General features: G+C 58.0%; 1 protein-coding gene and 1 pseudogene across 1 annotated transcript in view; one reads left to right on the top strand and one right to left on the bottom strand.

The window, feature by feature from the left end:
• Window positions 1-19,712, top strand: part of LOC135984057 (N-acetyltransferase 8-like) — a 436,601-nt gene that overhangs the window by 134,340 nt on the left and 282,549 nt on the right. The window lies entirely within an intron of this gene.
• On the bottom strand, window positions 3,154-6,146 carry LOC135984059 (N-acetyltransferase family 8 member 3-like; annotated as a pseudogene).

The following is a 19,712-nucleotide window of genomic DNA, read 5'->3' as shown; positions in this document are numbered from 1 at the left end:
CTGCCCAGCCCTCCGCAGCCCCCAAAGTGTGCACCCCCCTTCCCAATAGCTGACCCTATAGCATGCCTGCCACTCAATGAGCAGCCTAACCCCCTGCCCCCAGCCTCCCTACAAACCCCGCTTCTACCCCAGGGACAAACCCCCCAATCACTGACCCTCCCCAGCCCACCTCCACCTGCCCCATGGCCCAACAGCTGGCTAGGGAGGATGGGCTGGCAGGCTGTCGGGAGGGGGTAGCAGCCCTGTTTGCTTCACAGTTTAGCTGATTAATCCAAACAGATGCAATCACCTCCCTGGCGGGTCCCCCATCCCCCCTCCCCCCCCGCCCATTCTGCCGCCCGAGGGGACAGAGCCTCGGTCACTGGCAGGCAGCCCAGCCTGGCTCCTACACAGACGGAGCGGGTGGGAACCCCAGCGCACTGCGGGTGCTCTGTGCCCAGCCCCTGGAGTGTCGCTAACGCAAACAGCCCCGGCCCAGCGTCCTGCCCACTGACCGGTAGCCAGGTACGGACCAGCACCACGGCCCTGTGTCAATAGAGCCCAACACGCCACCCATTGTACCTGCCAGCGGAGCTGGGCCCGAGGAGACGGGCGCCCGGCCTGGGCCTGGCATCTGGCACCTGGGTCTGTCATAGCTGGTAGCTGTGAGCCCACAGCTGGATCAGGGTCCCCTTCCCTTTTGGGGGACATAGGAGTGTCTGCCCCAGAGGGGAGCCCAGAGAGGAATTTCAGGTGCACTGCCTCCGCCACGGACAGTGTCCAAGTCTCTGGCAGTAAGTTCAGGAGGAGGGTGTGACGTAGTCCCAGCACATCAGGTGGCAATCCCAATGGGGGTCTCTGTGACCCAGCCTGTCACAACAGGAACATAAGAATGGCCCAACTGGGTCAGACCAAAGGCCCATCTAGCCCAGTGTCCTGTCTGCCGACAGTGGCCAGTGCCAGGTGCCCCAGAGGGAATGAACAGAGCAGGGAATCATCAAGTGATCCATCCCCTGTCACCCATTCCCAGCTTCTGGAAATTGAGGCTAGGGACATCTGCCGTTTTGTTGCCCAGTCACCCAGTTTGGAGAGATCCTTTTGTAGCTCTTTGCAGTCTGCCTGGGTCTTAACTATCTTTAGTAATTTTGTATCAACTGCAAATTTTGCCACCTCACTGTTTACCTCCTTTTCCAGATTATTTATGAATATGTTGCATAGGACTGGGCCCAGTACAGACCCCTGGGGGACACCACTATTTACCTCTCTCCACTCTGAAAACTGACCATTTATATCTACCCTTTGTTTCCTATCTTTTAACCAGTTACCAGTCCATGAGAGAACCTTCCCTCTTATCCCGGTGCAGGTTACTTTGCGTAAGAGCCTTTGGTGAGGGACCTTGTCAAAGGCCTTCTGAAAATCTAAGTACACAATATCCACTGAATCCCCTTGGTCCACATGCTTGTTGACCCCCTCCAAGGATTCTAGTAGATTGGTGAGGCATGATTTCCCTTTACTAAAACCAGCTCCGTCCTCATACCCCGCCGTAGGTAAGGCAGGGCTGCTCACCTCAGCACAGTCAGGGACTGAGGCACAGAGCGGCTAAGTGACTGGCCCAAGGGCACCCAGGCAGGCTGTGGCAGAGCAGGGCATAGCACCGGCGTCACCCCAGTCCAAAGCCAGTGCCCTAAGCACTGCACCGCCCAGCCTTGCACTGGGAAGGATTAAAACCAGGCATTCCTCCTGCTGTGGGGCCTGCTCTCCACCAGCCCCTGGGGCCCGGCTCAGCGGCTGCAGGAGTCCTGGCCCTGGGAATGGCTGAGGAGCAGCTGAATCCCGGCTGCTGGCTGGTGACAACAGTGCAGGGCTTTCCCCCTGGGCAGCACCACCCAGCAAAGGACCCCAACGGATTGGCACTTCCAAGCCCCTGTGTGCTATGGGGCCAGGGCTCTGGGGGCGCTGCATGGTGCTGGCACACCAGGCCATTGGGGTCACGCCACTCTGGGAAACCTGCAGCTCTGGCTAGCCGCACACGTCCAGTCTCAGCTGCCCTCCCCTGGGTATGTGCCCAGCCGGCTAGCCTGAGCTACTGTAGCCACACGGCTACTTTTAGCCCGTCAGCTCAAATCAGAGCTAGCACGTCTCCGTCGACTGCCCTGGGAATCAGCCGCCCAGCTGTGCCCATAGCGCTGAGGACACGAACCCCCAGACAGAGCTGTGTGCTCCGGCCAAGCGGGGCGTTCACACCCTCGCTCGTCTCCTGCCACGGCTGCTGCTGCAATCGAGACACCTCGCACTGCCTGGGAACGGGTGAGCGAGCGGGGCTGTCGGGGAGGTGCCGAGGACTCTGGGCTGCGAGGAGCAAGAGCAAGTGAGCATGTGCACCCAGGGCTGCCACGTGCCCGGCCCACCCGGGGCAGCAAAGAGAGGTCGATCTGGATACAGTCCGTCTCCGAAAGGACATTGCAGAACTAGCGGGTTCAGAGGAGGGCAACGGGGACCAACAAGGGCCTGGAAAAAACTGTCCCATGAAGAGATCAACGAGCCTGGGCTTGTTCACTCTTATCCATCTCCTTTCTAAGGTGACGTGCTCAACATGAATAAAAGAACGAATGGGCTACAGAACGAAGATCCAGCGCTTCTGTTCTCCTTGTCTCAGGATACACCAACAAGGGGACAGCCAACGAACGGGAAGGGTGGGACATTGTAAACTTAGCAAAGGAATTGCCTTTTCCACACGATACATAGCCAGCCTGTGGAACTCACTGCTACTGGATGTTGTGGGGTAGGGGAGTGTGACGGGTTGGATCACAGAAACCCCCTTGGGAGCTGCCTCCCGATGTGCAAAGACTACCCCTGCTCCTGTTTTCCCTGCCAGCTCAGGACTCCAGCACTCTGTCTTGCTGAGCCAGACACTCCTGTCTGGCTCCAGACACAGATCCAGGGTCTGAATCTCCTGTCCCAAAGCTGCAGGTTTACCTGAAACCAGCTCACAGAAGTGTGCTTGTCTTTAGCACTCAGATGCCCAACTCCCAATGGGGTCTAAACCCAGATAAATCCGTTTTGCCCTGTATAAAGCTTATGCAGAGCAAACTCATAAATTGTTCGCCCTCTATAACACTGATAGAGAGATATGCACAGCTGTTTGCTCCCCCAGGTATTAATACATACTCTGAGTGAATTACTAAATAAAAAGTGATTTTATTGAATACAGACAGTAGGATTTAAGTGGTTCAAAGTAGTAACAGACAGAACAAAGTAAGTCACCACGCAAAATAAAATAAAATGCGCAAATCTATGCCTAATCAAACTGAATACAGATAATCTCCCCCTCAGAGATGCTTCAGTAAGTTTTTCTCAGGCTGGACACCTTCCAGGCCTGGGAACAATTCTTTCCCCTGGTACAGCTCTTGTTCCAGCTCAGGTGATAGCTAGGGGATTCTTCATGATGGCTCCTCCCCCTCTCTGTTCTCTTCCCCCCTTTAAGTATCTTTTGCATAAGGCGGGAACTCTTTGTCTCTCTGGGTTTCCACCCCCCCTCACTGGAAAAGCACCAGGTTAAAGATGGATTCCACTTCAGGTGACATGATCACTGCAAGACTTCATTACTCACTTGCCAGCACACACATATACAGGAAGACTCACAGGTAAATACAGCCATCTGCAGACAATGGGAGTCATCAAGATTCCAAACCATCCTTAATGGCCCACACTTTACATAATTACAATAGGCCTTCAGAGTTATGTTTTATATTTCTAGTTTCAGATACAAGAGTGGTACATTTCTACAAATCGGATGATCACACTCAGTAGATTATAAGCTTTGTAATGATACCTTACAAGAGACCTTTTGCATGAAGCATATCCCAGTTACGGTACATTCACTTATTACCGTATTTTCTCTAAAACTATCTCAGTTACATTATATTGACTTATTATCAAGTTTTTATAAAACCATATAGACTGCACAACGTCACAGGGAGGGTGAAGAAATTGGCAAGATCCAAGGATTGGACATTTCTGTGGATGACAGGAATGAGACACGAACCTGTCAAAGAAGAGTGGGTGAAAATTCAAATGATCCTTCATGGAGGTTTCCTTGCTAGGGTCGCCAGGTTCTTTAGGAGTCCGGGACCATCTAGAAACCACTGAGCAAATGGGGGTGAGTCTGATCCTGGCCGGCTCAGCTCCAGGGGTGAAGTTCAGATCCAGGGGACCCAGGTGGCTGTGGGGAAGGAGGAGCCCCTGGGGGAACAATAATCCCAAGCCAGCACAAGAACAGTGTCACGCGTGCGAGACTTTTCCTCCAAGCTCAGTTTATTTTTTAACCAAAAAGGTAAAAAAGTAGCAACTTGCTGGGAGTTAATTAACAAGCCAGGCAAAGCTCCCAGCGGCTGAGCAGGCAGGCGAAGAATCGCCCCCCCTGAGCCTTCAGCAAGACCCTGGAACCTCGCATTGGTATTAAAACAGGGAGAACTGCAGGAAGCTGGCGAGGCGCGATGGGGACCTCTCCAAAACCCTCCGGAAGCCCATGCTCTCGTACAGCTGCTGAGCCGAGTACTGAACCATGGAGGTGGACAGCACGACTGCACTGTACCTGCGTTTCTGGGCGAAGCGGATGACCGTCCTGCAGAGCGCCCTGGCGATGCCCCGGCCCCGGTGCTCCCTCCTGTTAGGATAGAGATATTCAGGCCTGTCTGCAAAGACCTACACTTTAAGAATTTAGGTGTATTTTTATCACTAAGCTAGTTATAGAGGTATAAAAGAAAGAATCAAAATCACTGTCTGTCTGTGTAAGGGCCTTCTCTCACTGTGACAGTCTGAGGCCTGGTTCTTAGGCTAAGGTCTTCGGCTAAGCAGCAGAGGCAGCCATAAACTGGGAAGTGAACGGTCACATCCTCACATTCCAAAGCAGTCACATGGAAATAAGGTGCTATTGGGCTGTTAGGAATACAATCCTGTCCTGATATTCCCATCACCTCCAGAGAAAGGGAAGAGCCTAGAAGATGTAAAAGGAAACTTAGTTTAATAGCATCCTGTCTGGCAAGAACTCACTTATCAATAGCTGGGATGTCAAATCCTCATTTCTGTATTGTTCTATCACTGTAGTCTCCACTTCCCTATTGTTTGTCTGTATAATCTCTGGCTGGTTCTGTGATTGTTTCTGTCTGCTGTATAATTAATTTTGTTGGGTGTAAACCAATTAAGGTGGTGGGCTATAATTGGTTAAATAACCATGTTACAGTATGTTAGGATTGGTTAGTTACATTTCAGGAAAATGATTGGTTAAGGTATAGCTAAGCAGAACTCAAGTTTTACTACATAGTCTGCAGTCAATCAGGAAGTAAGGGGTGGGAATGGGAACAGGGGATGGGAACAGGGACACAGGCAAGGCTCTGTGGTGTCAGAGCTGAGGAAGGAAACTGGAATCATGCTTGCTGGAAGTTCATCCCTATAAACATTGAATTGTTTGCATCTTCGGACTTCGGGTATTGTTGCTCTCTGTTCATGCAAGCAGGACCAGGAAAGTGAGAGGGTGAAGGAATAAGCCCCCTAATACCTCTCCACGGACATACGCTTTAGTTACAGGGCGTGCCCCCTTTCCGAGGGGAACTCCGGCAGGACAGCCCCCACCGCACCCACCACCGCCCCCTCAGCCTCTGCCACCCAGAGACAAGAGTCTGCTGCCTCCAGGTAGGTTCTCCGGATGTCCAGTAGGTTGTTGTGAAGAAACTGCTGGATGTAATCGGTCCAGAGAGACCAGATGCAAAACCAGGCCCCAGTGAGAGCGAGCAGGAGACCAGGAGGGACCCGGAGGCCACGAGCACCGCCAGGAACAGGCCCAGGAAGAGCAGCTGGGTCTGGGGACGCTTCAGCCTGTGGATGTAGCCAGCAGGAGTGTGCTCCATAATCCCATGGCCGAACATGGTGCACACGGCCTCGTAGTCACCGTCCTCGTACTGCCGGATGCGGTACGGGGCCATGGAGCCGCGCAGCCCAGGCACACTAGAGCAGACAGAGATTAAACCAGGGGAGCGGGTTGGGACATTGCTGATACACCGGCCACTTCCCGCAGTGCCCCTGGCTTCTCGCTGCACTGGGCTCCCCCCACCCTCACTGACTCCTGGCAAACACCTGTCACGCCTCCACCCACAGCCCTGCCATCTCATCACCCCCACTCCCAGCTACCTCAGCACCCACCCATCAGCCCTGCCCTGCGAGAGGAGCACCAGGAATGGTTTGGAGGCGGGGGGGAGACAATCTCTCGCAGGGGCTCAAGGTAGAGGGGCTGAGGAGCAGGGCAGGGGGCTTCACTAGGCAGAGGCTGCCTCTTTAAACGCCAGCCCTAGCTGGCGACAGGCTGGCCATGGAGGTCCATGCCCCACGCTCTCAGCAGCTCCCCAGATTAATGGGCTGTGATCCTGTCTGGAAGGGGACGGCAGATGTTTGTGGATCAGTGTCACATTATTGATTTGAACCGGGACCATATAGAAGCAACCAAAGTCCTGTAGTGGCACCAAATCGTGTATAAAGGGGGACAAATGAGATGTCTAAGACAAGGTTATGGTTGGCTGGTTATGATTATTCTGTCTATATGTGTGTATCAATTTTGTAGTTGAAGTTATGAATATTGGCTCTGTACTGTCTGTATGGCAAACTTATGCTATGCTTCTGGGTGACATCCCAGACAAGTTGGTGTTAGCTCTGCCTAGCCTGCTTGATGGCCCATTAAGGACCATCAGCTATACAATGGACCCATTGAGAGAAGGCAAATACAGCTTGTAACTCAGCAAAGTATGCAGGGACTGGCCCATGTGACTCCAGACTCCATTTTGCTGTAATTTTCCACAGTAAGAACAAAGAGGTGTTCTTACACCTGGAAAAGACTATAAAAGGCTGATGCCTCATCTCCATCTTGTATTCAATCCTGCTTCTTACCTCTGGAGGAACTTTGCTACAAACTGAAGCTCTGAACAAAGGACTGAGGACCCATCCCAGCTGGGGATGTATTCCAGAGACTTGATTTGAACCTGCAGTTTATTCTATCACTGCTACAAGCCTGAACCAAGACTTTGCCATTACTGTATGTAATTGATTCCATTTAACCAATTCTAGCTCTCATCTCTATCTTTTTTCTTTTATCAATAAACCTTTAGATTTTAGGTTCTAAAGGATTGGCAACAGCGTGATTTGTGGGTAAGATCTGATTTGTATATTGACCTGGGTCTGTGGCTTGGTCCTTGGGGATCAGAAGAACCTTTTTTCTTTTACTGGGGTATTGGTTTTCATAACCATTTGTCCCCATAACGAGTGGCACTGGTGGTGATACTGGGAAACTGGAGTGTCTAAGGGAATTGCTTGTGTGACTTGTGGTTAGCCAGTGGGGTGAAACCAAAGTCCTCTTAGTCTGGCTGGTTTGGTTTGCCTTAGAGGTGGAAAACCCCAGCCTTGGGCTGTAACTGCCCTGTTTTAGCAATTTGTCCTGAATTGGCACTCTCAGTTGGGTCCCACCAGAACCAGCATAGTTACAATCAGCGTCTCCCCCTCCCCCAGATCCACACCCAGAGCAGCTCGCACTGCAGTGGTCCCGTCACTCTCGTCCCCTTGCCCAGCGCGGTACCTCCCCAGCGGGAGAAGACAGCCGCTCTGTATCCGGGGCCTTTGTCCCACGCTGCTGGGAACAAAAGACAATAACCATTGGCTGGGACCAAGCCCACAGGAAGCTCCTCGACTCCATGGGGCACTTCCTGGATTCCCTATTCCTCCTCTGCTCTTTCGCCTTCCCCAGCAAGGAGCAGGGCAGGGGGCCAAGCCCTGGGATGGGAGGGGAAGCCTGGGCAGCAGGAGGGGTTGGGAGACCCCAGAGGGGGCAGGTGTCAGCTGGATAGAGAGGAACGAAGGGGTGGGAGGGAAGGGGTGGGAGCCCCGGTGCAGGCACACAGCTCGGGGATTGTTTAAGGCACGAACGGGCATAATCCCCCTGCACGGCCACGTCGCCAGGCCCCCGGAGCGTTCATGGGGCAGTTTGATTGGTCTCCCCCAGCCAGTGATCACAACAAACAGAAAAACATTCGGGAAATTCTCCAAGGCCTTGTCATGGGCGTACGTGAGCCTAACCCAGCCCCCGCAGGAGGCCAGCAGCCATCCCAGGCAGCTGCCGGGTGGTGGGTTGGGCACTGACCCGGGAGCCTGGCACTGCTGGTGACGGGGGCAGGCTGCTCAGTGCCTCCCTTTGCACACCTGGCCTTGCACACTAACACTTCCCTGGGGAGACCCCGGATGGCCTGACTCCCAGCCATGGGCTCTAACCACAGGCCCCTCGTGCTGCTCAGAAGCTCGGCTGCTCTGGGGCATGGTGAGCGACGGCTGCCCTTGGGGAAATGCTCCATGCCCGGCACAGGGGAGGGCCTGACATGCGCCGGATCCCCTCGGTTCGGCCTGGCCCTTTGCCTGGGGCTTCTCTGTCGATTGGGAGCTGCTGGGGGCAGAGCCTGTCTGGCTGTGTGTGTGCAGGACAATGGGGCGCCCAGCCGCTGCGGGGGTCACACACACCACGAATAGTGTCGGTTGCAGGTGGAACTGGGGTGGGGGTGGGGGATGTGAGCAAACTGGAGTCACAGCCCTTTCCCCCCCCCTCAGTCCCTCTTGCCCAGATACGGGGCAACAAGGGCCCACTGCTGACTCATATCCAGCTTCTCGTCCACTGTAATCCCCAGCAGGGCTGGCCTTACCATGAGGAGAACTGAGGCGGCCGCCTCAGGTGCCAGACTGTGTCTGTGTGGGGGGCGCCACTAGGACCCAGAGTGTAGAAAATTGTGTCTGCTGCTGGTGCATCTGTATTCTCTCTGCTCTAGACGCACAGAGATGGCGGAGTGCTGGGCTGGAGGAAAGAGGGCACAAGAGACAGAACAGGCAGGCAGGAGAAAAGGGGACAGGGAATAACAGAAAGCAGCAGGAGCTGCAGGGAGATAGAGGAGGAGTCGTCTCTTATGTACCTCTCCAGCACCCCCAGGAGCCTGGACTGATTCACACCAGCTTCTCAGGGAGCTTCCTGGTTCCTGCTGCTTCCCTGAACCCACCTGAGGAGAACAGGCAGTCAACTGAAGTAGTAGGAGCCAGTTAGGCCCTTAAGACGCTGATATCTTCCCTCACTCAGGCCCTGCTACCAGCCTGCTTATTTGTCCCCTTCAATTGAGTGTTGAGAGCCTGTAGAGGTTCCGGGGTGGGGCTCGTCCCTTGCAGGGGCGGCTGGGAGCCAGGCCGCCCCGCTACAAAGCTAATAACAGTTCACAGCTCAGGCCCTTAGGCAAGGATTGAGCACACAAGTAACAGTTCACAGCTCAGGCCCTTGGGCAGGGATTGAGCACACAAGTAACAGTTCAGAGCTCAGGCCCTTGGGCAGGGATTGAGCACACAAGTAACAGTTCAGAGCTCAGGCCCTTAGGCAGGGAGGAGGAGAGACTGCCACGCGGCGCGGGGTGGCAGCGGGGAACACAGGCCCACCCACTCCACTGTGTTCCAGCCCGGGGCCCTATCCGCAGCAGTCCGTCTGCCGCGCAGTCAGTGGGGATCCTGACCGCAACACACTGACATGGGTTCGGGGTCTGCTATCCCCGGGCCACTTCCCATCTCCTCCTCCATGGGTACCTGCACATCCTGAGTCTCGTCTGCCGTGTCCCAGATCATGGGCTCCTCCAGGCCCCAAGCGCTGGGTAGATCGGTCGGTTCCTCCGGACACTCGGCGGGGGTGAGCTCAGGCCGCTCCTCCGGATACCGGGCCCGGGGCAGGCTCGGCCAGTCCTCCTCCGGATACCGGGCCCGGGGCAGGCTCGGCCAATACTCCTCCGGATACCGGGCCCGGGGCAGGCTCGGCCAGTCCTCCTCAGGATACCGGGCCCTGGGCAGGCTCAGGCCAGCGGGAGCTCGGGCACCAGCGTCTGTCCTCTCCCGCTGCCGGGCAGCTACTGAGCGCTGTGGCTTGGCCTTTATACTTCCTGTCCCGCCCCTTGACTTCCGGGGGCGGGGACAGGCGGCGGTGGCTCCGCCCACTCTGGCGGCTGTTCTGGCTCGTCCCTTACAGGGGCGGCTGGGAGCCAGGACGCCCCGCTACACGGCCCCCCCCTCAAGGCTGGTTCCCGGGTACCGGGGACAGACTCTTCCATACCCCCTAGGCGGGAAAGGAAGTCGGCGTTCGCGTGGTCTTTCCCGGCCCGATGGCGAACGGTGAAGGCATAAGGTTGCAGCGCCAAGTACCACCGTTGCAGCCGCATATTATGGTCCTTCATGCGGGCCAGCCACTGGAGGGCAGAGTGGTCGGTGACCAAGATGAAAGGGGCTCCTAGGAGGTAGTAGCGCAGGGCGTCACAAGCCCACTTCGTGGCTAGGGCTTCCTTTTCCACCACCGCATAGTTCTTCTCTCGGGGGAACAGCTTCCGACTGATGTAGAGGACTGGATGCTCTTCCCCGCTGACCTCTTGGGAGAGGACCGCCCCTAGGCTCACCTCCGAAGCGTCCGTTTGCAGGACAAAGGCCTGGTTAAAATCGGGGCTATATAAGACTGGCTCTTGGCAGAGGCTTGTTTTGAGGGTTTGGAAGGCCTCGTCGCACTCGCGGGTCCAGACCACTTGCCGTGGGCTTTCCTTCGTCAAGAGCCCCGTTAAGGGGGCGGCAATTGCCGCAAATTGGGGGATGAAGCGTCGATAATACCCCGCCAGCTCCAGAAAGTGGCATACCTGCCGTTTCGTGGCGGGTGGGGGGCAGGTTGCAATGGCCTGCACCTTGTCCACCAGCGGTTTTACCTGTCCATGTCCGATAGCGTACCCCAGATACTTGGTTTCTTGTCGGCCGATGCAGCACTTCTTCGGGTTGGCCATTTGCCCGGCTGCCCGCAGGGACCTCAGGACGGCTGCGACCCTTTCTAGATGGTTCTCCCACTACGGACTGTAAATGACCACATCATCCAAATAGGCCGCCGCGTAGTCTTGGTGGGGTTGGAGGAGGCGGTCCATCAGGCGCTGAAACGCGGCCGGGGCCCCGTGGAGGCCGAAGGGCATTCGGGTAAACTGGTATAAGCCCTTAGGGGTGGCGAACGCAGTTTTCTCCCTGGAAGTAGGTTCCAGGGGGATTTGCCAATACCCCTTGCTAAGGTCAAGGGTCGTGATGTAGCGGGCTCCTCCTAACCGGGCCAACATCTCGGCTATCCGGGGCATGGGGTAGGCATCAAACTTGGAGATGGCATTCACGCGCCTGAAGTCGATGCAGAACCGTTGGGAGCCGTCGGGCTTCGGTACCAGCACGACTGGGGTATGCCACTCGCTGTGCGAGGGTTCAATCACCCCCAGGTCCAGCATCGCCCGTACCTCCTCATCCACGACGCATCTCCGGTGATATGGCAAGGGCCTGGTCGCGCCGCAAATCACCACCCCCGGCTCCGTTTGGATCCTATGGTACACCAGGGTGGTGGCTCCCGGTTGGGCCGTGAAGGTGTGAGGGAAGGCTTGTAGGAGGCACCGGGTTTGCTTGAGTTGGTCCTCCGTTAGGGTCTCCCCAAGTTGGGGTTCCTCAGGGTCCTGGGTATGGGCTATCTGGGGCCCTAGCTCAGGTTCTGGTGGGTAGGGGTTAATCAAAAGCGCTTCCCGTTCCCGCCAGGGCTTGAGCAGGTTGACGTGGTACCGCTGTATCCTCTTCTTGCGATCGGGCTGGTCGATCTCATATGTAACCGGGCCCACCTTCCGGACTACCTCATATGGTCCTTGCCAGCGAGCCAGAATCTTCGACTCACTGGAGGGGAGGAGGAGTAATACCCGGTCTCTGGGTAAAAAGTCCCGTGTTTGGGTGTCCCGGTTGTACGTCTGGGCTTGCGCCTCCTGGGCGGCTTTCAAATTCTCTCGGGACCAGTCTCCAGCCTGCTTAAGACGCTCTTGGAGCTGGATCACGTACTTGAAGAGGCCCTGGGCCGGTGAGGGGGTTTGCTCCCAAGTTTCCCTCATTAGGTCCAATAGGCCCCGCGGTCGACGGCCGTACAGCAGTTCGAACGGCGAGAAGTTCGTCGACGACTGGGGGACCTCTCGGACTGCCAGGAGCAAGGGCGGGAGTAGCTGGTCCCATCGCCCAAGGTCCTCCTGGGGAAACTTACGGAGCATGTCTTTTAGGGTCCGGTTAAACCTCTCAACCAGTCCATCAGTCTGGGGATGATAGACTGACGTCCGCAGTTGCTTGACCCCCAGAAGCTCACACACCTGCCGGAGCAACTGCAAAGTAAAGTTCGTCCCTTGATCTGTAAGGATTTCGTGGGGTAGGCTGACGCGGGCAAAAACCTTCACCAGCTCATCGGCGATCGTGCGGGCTGTAATGTTCCGGAGGGGAATTGCCTCGGGGAACTGGGTGGCATAGTCCAACATCACTAAGATGTATTGAAACCCCGCACTGCTCTTGGGAAGAGGCCCCACCAGGTCCATGGCCACGCGCTCAAAGAGGGTCTCGATTAGGGGCATCGGGATCAACGGGGCCTTGGGAGCCCGCGCCGGGGCGGCCAACTGGCAACCCGGGCAGGAATTACAATAATTCTTTACTTCCTGGTACACCTCCGGCCAGAAGAAGCGTCCCAAAATCCGGGCCAGGGTCTTCTCGTGACCAAGGTGTCCAGCCGCGGGGACGTCGTGGGCCAACTTCATGACGGACCGTCGATGACACCGGGGAACGAGCAGTTGGGTCTGGGTCTCCCCCGTGTGGGGGGTCCCGTTCGACACGATACAGGCGCTCCTGCCGCAACTCAAAGTGTGGCCACTGGGCCGCTCGACCAGGGTCGAGGACAGTCCCGTCCGTCACGGCCAATTGTTCGTATACCCGCTGAAGTGTGGGGTCGGCCCGTTGGTCCCGGCAAAAGTCCGTGGTGGGTGAGGGATTCTCCCCTGCTCCTGGGGAAGCATTCTCGGGTTCTCCCGTCGAGCTGGTTGTCTCAGGGGCTTCTCTCTCCTCTCCTTCGCTCTCGGGGGCCTCCCCTTCTAAGGCTGGCATGGCCCGCGGGTCGTCTCCTGCGTGCCGGCGGAGGATTGCTGGAAACTCCGGCCAGTCCCGACCCAGGATCACGGGGTATGCCAGTCGCGGGGCAAGTCCCACCATCATTGATCGGGTGACCCCCTCAATCGTCAGTTGGGCCCGGGTACTCCGGTACGGCCGGATGTCCCAATGGATGCACTGTAGGCGAATTTCACCCAGTCGGGCGTCCGCCGGGGGACCGACGTGTCGGCGGACTAGCGTCTGTCCGCAGCCCAAGTCGAGGAGGGCCACCGTCGGGTATCCCTCAATGACCACCGGTACGGTGATCTTAGCCGCTTGAGAAGGACGGGCACGAGCCTCCCCTGCACAGACCTGACCAAAGGTACACTCCAATCCCGGGCAATCCCTCTGGAGATGGCCGTACTCCCCGCAGGAGAAACAGGGCCCCAGGGTTGCCCGTCCCGTCCGGAGCCGAGTCCCAGGGTGGTTTCCAGGAGGACTTCGGTGGTCTCTTCGCCCTGCGGGGATCGGGATCCGAGTGGGTCACCTGGGCGCCACCGGGGCACGAGTCCAGTCCTCGGTTCCCCGGGAGGAAACCCATAAATCCGCTCGAGCGGGCGCCCCTTTCTTCTTGGGGTTAGGGTGCTCTGCCCCTGGTGGGGCTACTCGAACTCCCGGGCCTATCGGCATTTCAGCCGCAAGGAAGTCCTCCATTAGTGAAACGGCGGCGGCCAGGGTTGCTGGCCGGTGGCGGAGGACCCAGGCCCGTCCCCGTGGTGGAAGAACGTGGGTGAACTGCTCCAGCACCACCTGCTCCATTAACTCTTCCGACGTTCGGCGCTCAGGCTGCAACCACCGCTTGCAGGTTTCCCAGAGTTCCTGGGCCACCCGTCGAGGCTGGGCCCCCGTGGGGTAGGTCAGACTCCTAAACCGCTGGCGGAAAGTCTCGGGGCTCACATCCAGGGCGTCCAGAATGGCAGCCTTTACTTGGCTGTAGTCTTGGGCTGCTTCCACCGACAGGCCTCGATAGACCGTCTGCGTCGTCCCAGTCAAGTACGGGGCCAAGATGGAAGCCCATAGCTCCGGGGCCCAGCCAGCGACGGCGGCCACCCGCTCGAAGGTGACGAGAAAGGCTTCCGGGTCATCGCTGGGTACCATCTTCGTCAGCCGGATCGGGGGGCTGGACCGTGTGGTCCCGGCTGCGCCTCCAGGCTGTGCCTCTCCGGGTCGGGCCAGCGCCACTGCGAGCTGCTGGAGACATTGCCGCTGGAAGTCCTGGTGCTGGGTGATTAGGTCTTGCACGAACTGGTTCCTTCGCGTTCCCAGCTGCTCCACGAGCTGCTGCTGCAGCTGTGCGGCCTGCTGCTCCTTTTGCTCCTTTTGCTGGCTGGGAGCCAGGCTGCCCCGCTACAAAGCTAATAACAGTTAAGGCTCAGGCCCTTAGGCAAGGATTGAGCACACAAGTAACAGTTCAGAGCTCAGGCCCTTAGGCAAGGATTGAGCACACAAGTAACAGTTCACAGCTCAGGCCCTTAGGCAGGGATTGAGCACACAAGTAACAGTTCAGAGCTCAGGCCCTTAGGCAAGGATTGAGCACACAATTAACAGTTCAGAGCTCAGGCCCTTGGGCAGGGACTGAACACACAAATAATAGTTCAGAGCTCAGGCCCTTATGCAGGGAGGAGGAGAGACTGCCACCCGGCGCGGGCTGGCAGGGGGGAACACAGGCCCACCCACTCCATTGTGTTCCAGCCTGGGGCCCTATCCGCAGCAGTCCATCGTCAGTGGGGATCCTGACCGCAACACACTGACATGGGTTCGGGGTCCGCTAGCCCCGGGCCACTTCCCATCTCCTCCTCCATGGGTACCTGCACATCCTGAGTCTCGTCTGCCGTGTCCCAGATCATGGGCTCCTCCGGGCCCCGAGCACCGGGTAGATCGGTCGGTTCCTCCGGACCCTTGGCGGGGGTGTGCTCAGGCCGCTCCTCCGGATACCGGGCTCGGGGTCGGCTCGGCCAGTCCTCCTCTGGATACCGGGCTCTTGGCAGGCTCGGCCAGTCCTCCTCCAGATACCGGGCTCGGGGTCAGCTCGGCCAGTCCTCCTCAGGATACCGGGCTCTCGGCAGGCTTGGCCAGTCCTCCTCCGGATACCGGGCTCTCGGCAGGCTCGGCCAGTCCTCCTCCGGATACCGGGCTCGGGATCGGCTCGGCCAGTCCTCCTCAGGATACCGGGCTCTCGGCAGGCTCGGCCAGTCCTCCTCCGGATACCGGGCTCTCGGCAGGCTCGGCCACTCCTCCTCCGGATACCGGGCTCTCGGCAGGCTCGGCCAGTCCTCCTCCGGATACCGGGCTCTCGACAGGCTCGGCCAGTCCTCCTCCGGATACCGGGCTCTCGGCAGGCTCGGCCAGTCCTCCTCCGGATACTGGGCTCTCGGCAGGCTCGGCCAGTCCTCCTCCGGATATCGGGCTCTCGGCAGGCTCGGCCAGTCCTCCTCCGGATACCGGGCTCTCGGCAGGCTCGGCCAGTCCTCCTCCGGATACCGGGCTCTCGGCAGGCTCGGCCAGTCCTCCTCCGGATACCGGGCTCTTGGCAGGCTCGGCCAGTCCTCCTCCGGATACCGGGCCCGGGGCAGGCTCGGCCAGTCCTCCTCCGGATACCGGGCCCGGGGCAGGCTCAGCCAGTCCTCCTCTGGATACCGGGCCCTGGGCAGGCTCAGGCCAGCGGGAGCTCGGGCACCAGCGTCTGTCCTCTCCCGCTGCCGGCCGGCTACTGAGCGCTGTGGCCTGGCCTTTATACTTCCTGTCCCGCCCCTTGACTTCCGGGGGTGGGGACAGGCGGTGGTGGCTCCGCCCACTCTGGCGGCTGTTCTGGCTCATCCCTCGCAGGGGCGGCTGGGAGCCAGGCCGCCCCGCTACAAAGCTAATAACAGTTAAGGCTCAGGCCCTTGGGCAGGGACTGAACACACAAGTAACAGTTCGGAGCTCAGGCCCCTTATGCAGGGATTGAGGAGAGACTGCCACCCGGGGGAACACAGGCCCACCCACTCCACTGTGTTCCAGCCCGGGGCCCTATCTGCAGCAGTCCGTCTGCCGTGCAGTCAGTGGGGATCCTGACCGCAACACACTGACATGGGTTCGGGGTCTGCTATCCCCGGGCCACTTCCCATCTCCTCCTCCATGGGTACCTGTTCCTCCTGAGTCTCGTCTGCCGTGTCCCAGATCATGGGCTCCTCCGGGCCCCGAGCGCTGGGTAGATCGGTCGGTTCCTCCGGACCCTTGGCGGGGGTGAGCTCAGGCCGCTCCTCCGGATACCGGGCTTGGGGTCGGCTCGGCCAGTCCTCCTCTGGATACCGGGCTCTCGGCAGGCTCGGCCAGTCCTCCTCAGGGTACCGGACTCGGGGTCGGCTCGGCCAGTCCTCCTCCAGATACCGGGCCCGGGGCAGGCTCGGCCAGTCCTCCTCTGGATACCGGGCCCTGGGCAGGCTCGGCCAGTCCTCCTCCGGATACCGGGCCCGGGGCAGGCTCGGCCAGTCCTCCTCTGGATACCGGGCTCTCGGCCGGCTCGGCCAGTCCTCCTCAGGGTACCGGGCTCGGGGTCGGCTCGGCCAGTCCTCCTCCGGATACCGGGCCCGGGGCAGGCTCGGCCAGTCCTCCTCTGGATACCGGGCCCTGGGCAGGCTCGGCCAGTCCTCCTCCGGATACCGGGCTCTCGGCAGGCTCGGCCAGTCCTCCTCGGGGTACCGGGCTCGGGGTCGGCTCGGCCAGTCCTCCTCCGGATACCGGGCCCGGGGCAGGCTCGGCCAGTCCTCCTCTGGATACCGGGCCCTGGGCAGGCTCGGCCAGTCCTCCTCCGGATACCGGGCCCGGGGCAGGTTCGGCCAGTCCTCCTCTGGATACCGGGCCCGGGGCAGGCTCGGCCAATACTCCTCTGGATACCGGGCCCTGGGCAGGCTCGGCCAGTCCTCCTCCGGATACCGGGCTCTCGGCAGGCTCGGCCAGTCCTCCTCGGGGTACCGGGCTCGGGGTCGGCTCGGCCAGTCCTCCTCCGGATACCGGGCCCGGGGCAGGCTCGGCCAGTCCTCCTCTGGATACCGGGCCCTGGGGAGGCTCGGCCAGTCCTCCTCCGGATACCGGGCCCTGGGCAGGCTCGGCCAGTCCTCCTCCGGATACCGGGCTCTCGGCAGGCTCGGCCAGTCCTCCTCGGGGTACCGGGCTCGGGGTCGGCTCGGCCAGTCCTCCTCCGGATACCGGGCCCGGGGCAGGCTCGGCCAGTCCTCCTCTGGATACCGGGCCCTGGGCAGGCTCAGGCCAGCGGGAGCTCGGGCACCAGCGTCTGTCCTCTCCCGCTGCCGGGCAGCTACTGAGCGCTGTGGCTTGGCCTTTATACTTCCTGTCCCGCCCCTTGACTTCCGGGGGGCGGGGACAGGCGGCGGTGGCTCCGCCCACTCTGGCGGCTGTTCTGGCTCATCCCTCGCTGGGGTGGCTGGGAGCCAGGTCGCCCCGCTACAGAGCCACTTTAGCTGGCACAGAACAGACGTCATGAGTGAAAGAAGAAAACGCCCCTCTGGGGCAGCAAGAAAGCAAGCAAAGGAAGCTTTTCTATCTACGCAGGAAGGAGCTCTCCTGAGATACACAGACACAAATGTTCACGCTGAGCCTTCCGGCCCCAGTGAGGATGAGAGTGGTGAGGAGATGCCTGATCTTCCAGTCAGGGCCGGCTCTAGGTTTTTTGCTGCCCCAAGCAAAAAAATTTTTGGCTGCCCCCCCCCCCCCCCCCCCGCGCTGGGCTGGGCTTGCTGGGCAGATGCTGCTCCTTTCTGCCAGGTTGCTCGCCCGCTGCAGGGGGGAGGCAGAAGGAGACTCCAGGCACTGGAGTGCTGTGAGGGGCTGGGGAGGGAGGCAGCAGCCTCTGGGGCGCCAGCAGGCAGAAGCTCCCCAGGGGTCCTGGGGACCCTCCCGCCTGGCCCGACTCTTACCTTGCTGCGGATCTGGCCTGAGGTGGAGTCATCTTCGGTCACCGCTGCTCCCAGGGCCAGGGGTTGGGGCTGCTGCTGGATCCCAGCCCTGTTCATCCTTCGGCTTCGCCTTGGCCCTGGCACGAGCTGCCTTATTTTTAGTCCATACACTGGGAAATTCTTGTACCCCTGGCTCACTAACGGAGGTTAGAGTGGCTGTGGGGGCCTTTATAGCAGCATGACGATGCACAGCAGAGATTTCTACAGGCCCTCCTTCTAATTTCCATAACGCTCCGTTAGCGAGAGCCACAGTTAGTTGAAATACTCGGAGGAAAGGGAGACCTATGTTACCCCCAAATCTCTGTGTGGAATAATAAGGAGGTTATAATAATAATAATACAAGAGGGTCGACCCCTACCAGCATCTATCAGCTGGGAGGATTAGAAATCTGTGTGCCTCCCGCCCGTGTTGCATTGAAATAAAGGTTAGAGAGAATATAACCTTAAACAGAAAGAAGATTGATTAAGGGATAGATACAACCGGAGGAAGATTCACTATGGGGAACATTACAAATACCCACAAATAGATTCCAGCAAGAGGGCATAAAGCCCTGGCCCTTAAACTGTTCCTTGGCTAAACTAATAAATGCCTGAAAAATAATTACTGCCTCTCTTCTGGATGCAGATGGAGGACAGCGGCAATGGATGGTCCGTCTCAGGGTCTCTGGGACATCGGAGGATCTGGCTCTCTGCTGCCCAAGCAGGAGATCAGCAGATCTGGGCTGAGAGTACAGTCTTCCCTGGATCCTTTGGTGGATTACAGGAGTCAGGTAAGTATCAGAATCCTTGACAGATGTTAGTAGCCGAAGTCTTGATCCGATGCCGCACAAAGAACCTGGACGTGGCTGCCTTGATGGTGGACAGCGCCTGCGTCACCACTGACCGTCCCTTCTACACTCTCTGAGGCGCGAGTTCCTGAGGCACACTCTGACCGGCATCGCTCCCAACCAGGTCCAGCCAGTTCTCTGCCCCTCAGGTTCCTCTGTCCCTCAGGAAAACAGAGTTTTGGTGGGAAAATGCCATGAAGAAAGGGTACCAAGATGGAGTTCAAACCCTTCCTATCATATGCGCCATCTTGAATTTCTAAACTCCATTTTGAATTGCAGCAATATTCATAACAGAATACGACCATGTACCAAAATCACCTTACAAAAGAATGCAGTGGATGTAGAAATGGGGGGGAGCAAGGTGGTTATCAGTGTTCATGGCACTGGTGAGACAAATACTAGAATTCTGGTGCCCACATTTTAAAAAGGATTTTGAAATATGGAGAGGAGGAAGAAGAGAGAGAGAGAGCAAGAGAGAGATTAAAAAAAAGAAAACTGAGGGGCAGAAAAATGCCGTACAGTGAGAGACTGAAAGAGCTCTCTCTGTTTAAGCTTAGAAAAAATAAGAGCAAAACGGGCACTAAAGGGCTCGTTAATCTAGCAGATAAAGGCAGGACAAGAACCAACGGCTGGGAGTTCTAGTCAGCCCAAATGAAATTAGAAATGAGCACAAACGTTTAACCGTGAGGCTGATTGAGCATTAGAACAAACTACCAAAAGATGTGGGGGGTTCTCCAGCTCTTGATGACTTCAAATCCGGACTGGAAGGGATATGAAAATGTTGGATCCATCAGAAAGAAAGGCATCCATTCCCAGCCTCCACTACCAGAGAAAAGTTGGATGGGAGGGGAACACAAATCTTTTCAATAAACTATTGAAGCCATTCATTTCAATTG

The sequence above is a fragment of the Chrysemys picta genome, chromosome 5 (genome assembly GCF_011386835.1).
Source record: "Chrysemys picta bellii isolate R12L10 chromosome 5, ASM1138683v2, whole genome shotgun sequence".
In the NCBI taxonomy this organism is placed as follows: Eukaryota; Metazoa; Chordata; order Testudines; family Emydidae; genus Chrysemys; species Chrysemys picta.
This window is presented reverse-complemented; position numbering and strand designations above follow the sequence as displayed.